Below are 7189 nucleotides of genomic sequence, written 5' to 3'. Positions count from 1 at the left end.
ATGGTTCCTCCATTGTTATTGTTAGCTGCCGTCAAGTCAGCCCCTGACTCATGGCAACCCCAGGTACAGCAGGATGGGATCATTGTAACCCATAGGGTTTTCACTGACTGAGTTTTAGCAGTAGATGGCCAGGCCTTTCTTCCTAGTCTGTCTTAGTCTGGAAGCACCACTGAAACCTGTTCAGCATCATACAACACACAAAGCACAACTGACAGACAGGTGGTGGCTGTGGATGAGTTGTATTGACCAGGAATCGAACCAGGGTCTCCCGCGTGGAAGGTGAGAAATCTACCACTGAACTATCACTGCCTCTTCCTCCGTTAGTGAGATGAATTTTCACCAAACCATCCATGTTCTCAACTTCATCCCCGACCTCCACTGCCAGCGCAGCCAATGACTCATGGTCTTGATAACACAGTCCCTGACCAACCCCCTAGCAGAAAGTATAAATGCCTATGTGGAGGGACAATTTGGGATCAGAGATATAAGACTGTCATCACTTTTCCTAGGGAAGCGTTTAAGTTTTATCCTAAAAGGCAGTTCTTGGAACAATCCCCTCCCCAGTTTAGCCTAGCCTGCCTTGTGCAAACAATCCAGGAATTCTCGAAGAAACCAGCACTTGCAGAGCTCAGGGGACCCTCAGCTCCTTCATCAGGGCAAATTTCTTCTCCTTCTGCTGACAGTTTGGACTTCTTAGAAGGAGCAACCCAGCTCCTTTGGGCCCTCCTCAGGACTCTATGTAAGAATAGTTCTGCTTTTTTCTCTTGTCAGCGGCAGCCCTTTGACTGAGCACACGAGCAATTGTGGGCTAAACCACGTGCACACAAATCCTCCGTCACTGTTCTCCTACCAAGGCGCTCCTCAGGTTATGAATCACTTCCGGGGCACAATATCTGAATAATTCAGATTTTTAAAATATTGATTTGTATTCCTCACTCTCAGAAGACAGCTTTACACATACATTTGGCTTGATTGGATCATTGTATGGCATGGATGCCTGTAACCTACAAAGACTTAACCAGGCCTTCAGTGTGCAGCCAGGGAGGCAAAGGAGCAGGCAGGCACATGTGGACATCTCCAGAAAACTTAACACTTTATGCTGGGCCCGGGGGTGGGGTGTGGGTAGAGGTCATTCTCTGAGCATCGTCTCAGATAAGTAAAATCCATATGGCTAAGCTGGCCTCATCTGGCAGCCACCTCCTTTTCTTTCGTGAAACTCCTTTTATGGAGTTGCTGCTACTGCAAAACCAAAACCAGACCAAACTCCTTGCTGTCGAGTTGATTCTGACTCATAGCAACCCTATAGGACACAGTAGAACTGCCCCATAGGGTGTTTCCAAGGAGTGGCTGGTTGATTCGGACTGCCAACCTTTTGGTTAGCAGCTGTAGCTCACCATAGTGCTCAACCACTGTGCTAGAAACCCATGAAAATCAGGCTCTTCTCTCAGTTATTGCTGTTCTCCTGTAAATGCTTTTCTCTGGAATTTCCATATTTGCTTTGGGACAGGAGGCTGCTCTTAATTGGTAATAGTTTTGAGGTATCCAAGGGATTCTTTAGAATGTTTTGAAAATCTTCTCAAAAGGTTATTGAGACTCTAAGATGACTCTTCCTCCTTCTCACCCTATACCCTCTTCCTAGGTGAGTCACATATTCCCATAGTTTCACCCCCTGCTTGTGGCCCCTGGAGCCTCCTGAATCTATATCATAGCCCAGTTCTCTTCCTTGAACTCCTGACTCACATGTCCATCTTCCTCTTGGATCTCCCAGCTTGGATGCCCCACAGGCTCCTCAAGCCTTGACGCCCCAAGTGGAACTCGTCATCTTCACTCCCAAGCCTGTTCTTCATCCTGCTCTCTCACATGGATGATGGTGTCTTCATCCAGCCAGTTACCCAAGTTTGTAACCTGAGGTCAGAGCAACCATCTGGTCACTGAGTTCTGGCAAGCTGCTTCTTTTGTGCCTTTTGTGAAAGAAGTCTAATAGGATGAGGGAGCAGATCTGTAGGCGTTTATAGTCCATGGCAGAAAATACTCCAATAGGGGAGGACAAAGAGGGAATGTGGGTAAGAGAACATTATGTCTCGTATATCTATTCTTTCCGTCTACCTTCTAAATATGTTGCCAGCATCTTTCCCCAGTATTATTGAAATAATCTCCTGACTGGTTTCTCTTCCATCATCCTTGTTCCTCCAATCCATTCTCTACACTGTTACAAGAGTAATCTTCTAAAATGTAAATCTGATCATTGTGAGATTTTAGAATTTTTTCCTACTGCCTTCAATATAAAGTCTGATTTCCTTAGTAGGGCCATTATCATGTATCACAGGGTGCTTCCTGATATGACCCTGTTTGCATCTCTAACTGATATTTAACCTTCCCTCCCACTCCTCCACTCCCCAAACTGCTCTCACACCTTTGTGCTTTGGCCCATGCTGTTCCCTCTGCCTAGAAAGCCCTTCCTCCATCTCCTTGCCTGGATGATTTCCTCAGGACTTGGTTCAGACAGCCTCTGTTTCGGGAGGCCATCCTAACCACCCCACCCAACCCCACCCCAGCTGATTTCGCAGCACCTTTTGCACAACTGTTGAAGGACTCACCGCCTGCCTCATAATCAGTATCTTCTGTGTCTCCTCTGCTGGTCTGTGAGCTCCTTACAGGCAGGGACTAGGTCTTGCTTATCTTGTCCTTCTAGAGGGTGGCAGTGTGCCTTCCATTGAGAAGGTGGTACTCATTAAATACAGTTGAAACAATGAGGCTACTTGGAACCCTGGAATGATATGACCACTTTCTCCCAAGATTTCTGTCACCTCTACCTCACCTAACAAATGTTTGCATTAGTAAAACTTAAGGCAAGAACAGTTTAAGCCAACAAAAGCAGTTACCGTCATCTTTTTTCCCTGGGAATATTAATAAATTAATTTACTTAGACACCACTGATCAGTCAATTCATTTCACAAATCTGAAATACCTCATCTCTGCCAGACCCTGTGATAAGCGTTAAGGATATGAAGCTAAATACAAGCTAACAGTCCGGTGAGGAAGGCCATCAAGCACGAAAAATGATGTCATACAAGTTACAGTTACAGTGGGTAAGGGAAGTGGGAGCAGTGAATGCTGGGTTAGAAGCCTCTTCCCTGGGCTCTCTTACCACATTCTATCTTTGCCTCTATTACAATATTTACTGCCCTGGACTATAATTGCCTATAGTTCTGCTTTCCTGTCCCACTAGACCAAGAGTTCTTTAAGGTGAGAGATTGTGTTATTCATCTTTGTATTCATTCATTCATTCATTCAAAAAATAGTTATTAAATGCAGGAAATCCTGGTGGCATAGTGGTCAAGAGTTTAGCTGCTAACCAAAAGGTCAGCAGTTCAAATCCACTAGGCGCTCCTTGGAAATGCTATGGAGCAGTTTTACTGTTCTGTAGGATTGCTATGAGTCAGAATCAACTCAACAGCAACGGGTCTGGTTTTGGGTTTTACTGTATGCGAGCCCCTTTTAGACGCCCTGGATACAGCACACAGTAATACAGACTAAGCTTTCTGCTCTCATTGAGTTTACAACGTGCCTAACACAGTGCTGAGAACATAGTAGGCTGTTGATGAATATTTGTTAAATGAATGAAAGGTAGACTCAAATAGGTATGAGCATTGTCCTCAAAAATCTGGAAGGCAGCCCAGGAAAGAGGAATGTGTTTGTTCACAGATACCTCAGAGGTCAGGACTGATGCAAATACGTTGCAGGGGAGCTGGTTTGGAAAAATGAGGAAGAATGTTTTAGAAGTAAAATCTGTTCCATGGTATTACAAAGTGACAGTAAATGATAACATAAAGGCTGGTCAAAAGGATTCCTTGGTTTCAAGGAGATTAAGCCAAATGAAATTTGGAGAGCCAATTTGAAATTTCATTGTTTGAAAACACCAAAGTTTGTCCAAAATGTTTAGCCATCAATCTATATGGCAAATTGGCCATCGACTTGTGGAAATTTTCTACAGAAAGGGAAACAAACAAATATGGCCACCCACAACAGTTTCACAGCAATTTTGCCCTGAACATTTGGGTATATGGGGACTTCTCTGTCTCACTTGGCGTTTGAATCACAATTCTTGGCCAGGTCTGACTCTTGGGAGAAAAAATCAAGGGTCAAGAGAATGAGCAAGGATTGCAGAGGCAGAGCACAGATGGTGGAATAGACACATGTGTCTGGCAAGCCCACTTTACAACAAAGATGCTAAGAAACAAGTGAAACGAGTATATTTATGACAAGCTAGGAGCCCTGAGTGTCAAAGACAAGCTTGGAAAATGAACTGAAGGGCAGGGGGAGGAAGAGACGGTTCAGAAGCAGAGAGGAGTTACCAGACCTGAATCTCAGGGAGCCCTCAGGCACCATTCCTGGAGCGGCAGCTGTGGGCTGGTACTAGCATTGGGCCACAGTTTCCTCAGGGAGAAGCAGCCAGCCGCACAGCCTACTCACACCTCCGGAACCTGAGACGAACGGCACTCTCAGCAAAAGTTAAGTACTTGCATATATTTTACCACATCCCCCGACCCCCAAGCCGGCTTCAGCTGCTGAATTCCCTGGGCCTGATTCCCTGTTGAGCACGCAGAGCCATCCTCCTGGCCTTGGAGAAGGAAAAAATTGGCAATGGGGGAAAAGATAATTTGCCAGCTCCACTATCCGGGGGCGCTCAGGACAGAAGTGGCTCCTGTCCAGGCATAAATGGTCCATGGACTTTGAGTACCTTTCCCTTCTGCATGGATCTGTATGGTCCTATTTTAGGAGAATAATCCCTCCCTGGCAGACTCCAGCTGTTTCATCTGTGCAGCTGAGAGGTGGGTATTTGATGTTCGACATTGCTTTGCCTATTAAACAGGGTCCTCATCTACCCACATCAGGGGCCTAAGGACTGGTAGCTCCACTCAGGTCACCCAGCCACCCACAACAAGGGTCCAAGAATAACTGGTACCTCCCAGTTCTTACAACCAAAAACGTTGGGTGCTCATGGTACGTCTGCAGAACCCATCCACCTGTACACTCCAGGGAGCAGGAATACACTTTCCTCAGAGACACGTAGCAGACGATTCTCACCCCACTGCCTTTTTCAGAGGGTGAGCCCCTGCTGCACCCAGATACCGGTACCTACACCAATCACCCCTGCCCCTCTAAGACTGTAGGACAGAGCCTGTACCACATGCTTGATGATCAGCTACCTGGACACCTGAGATGAATTCATACAAGAAAAGTGAATGGACTCCTAGACTGATATACCTGATAACAGCTCTAGCCATCTGGTGACAGGACGTCAGAGCTCCAAAGGCAAAAATAATCAAGCTAGCTCACTCAAGCAACTCATCTGGGCACATGAAAAACAAAACAAAGCAAGAAGCTACACTACAGTAAGCAAACATAAGATAAACTAATACAAAAACTTATAGATGGTTCAGAGACAACAGTCAATATCAAGTCACATGAAGAAACAGACCATGATCGCCTCAACAAGCTCCCAAAACAAAGAATCCAGTGATCTTCTAGATGAAAGTGCCTTCCTGGAGTTACCAGAGGCAGAATACAAAAGATTAACATACAGAACCCTTCAAGACATTGGGAAGGAAACTAGGCAATATGTAGAACAAGCCAAGGAACACACAGATGAAGAAATTAAAGAAATTAAAAAGATTATTCAGGAACATAATGGAAAATTTAATAAGCTGGAAAAATCCATAGACAGATAGCAATCAGAAATACAGAAGATTAACATTAAAATTACAGAAGTAGACAACTCAATAGAAAGTCAGAGAAGAAGATTTGAGCAAGTGGAAGGCAGAATTTCTGAACTTGAAGATAAATCACTTGCAACTAATATATCTGAAGAAAAATCAGATAAAAGAATTAAAAAAAACGAAGAAACCTTAAGAATCATGTGAGACTCTATCAAGAGAAATAACCTATGAGCGATTGGAGTACCAGAACAGGGAGAGATAACAGAAAATACAGAGAGAATTGTTGAAGATTTGTTGGCAGAAAACTTCCCTGATATTATGAAAGATGAGAAGATAGCTGTCCAAGATGCTCATCAAACTCCATATAAGGTAGATGTTAAAGGAAAGTCACCAAGACATATTATAATCAAACTTGCCAAAACCAAAGATAAAGAGAGCATTTTAAGAGAAGCTAGGGATTTTTTTATTTTAGGGATAAACGAAAAATCACCTACAAAGGAGAGCCAATAAGAATAAGCTCGGACTACTTGGCAGAAACCATGCAGGCAAGGAGGCAATGGGATGACTTATATAAAAAATCGAAGGAAAAAAATTGTCGGCCAAGAATCATATATCCAGCAAAACTGTCTCTCAAATATGAAGGTGAAATTAGGACATTTCCAGACAAACAGAATCATAAAAACCAAACCAAAACTACAAGAAATAGTAAAGGGAGTTGTTTGGTTAGAAAATCAATAATATCAGCTATCAACCCAAGACTAGAACACTGGGCAGAGCAACCAGAAGTCAACTCAGACAGGGATTAAAAAAAAAATAAATCAAGATTTAAAAAAATGCTCAAAACGAGGTAACAACAATGTTATACGTAAAAGAAGACAACATTAAAACAATAAAGAAGGACTAAGAAATGTAGTCATAGATCTTCCAAATGGAGAGGAAGATAAGGTGATACAAAGAAATAAAAGTTAGGTTTAAATTTAGAAAAATAGGGGTAAATACTAAGGTAACCCCAAAGGAGACAAACTACCTACACATCAAAATAAAATACGAGAAAAAATAGAGACTCAGCAGAAACAAAATCAACAGCAATGAATATGAGGAAACGACAATAGATAAAGATAATCCACTCGGCCCATAAAATTAAGTGGGAAAAAGAAACTGTCAATAACACAAAAAAAAGATATCAAGATGATAGCACTAAATTCATACCTATCCATAATTACGCTGAAAGTAAATGGACTAAATGCACCAATAAAGAGACAGAGAGTGGCAGAATGGATTAAAAAACACGATCCATCTATATGCTGCCTACAAGAGACACGCCTTAGACTTAGAGACACAAACTAAAACTCAAAGGATGGAAAAAAATATATCAAGCAAACAACAATCAAAAAAGAGCAGGAGTGGCAATATTAGTTTCTGACAAAATAAACTTTAAAGTGAAATCCATCAGAAAGGATAAGGAAGGA

The sequence above is a fragment of the Elephas maximus genome, chromosome 1, assembly GCF_024166365.1.
Source record: "Elephas maximus indicus isolate mEleMax1 chromosome 1, mEleMax1 primary haplotype, whole genome shotgun sequence".
Taxonomy (NCBI): domain Eukaryota; kingdom Metazoa; phylum Chordata; class Mammalia; order Proboscidea; family Elephantidae; genus Elephas; species Elephas maximus.
The sequence above is the reverse complement of the archived record's forward strand: the minus strand, read 5'-3'. Positions refer to the sequence as shown.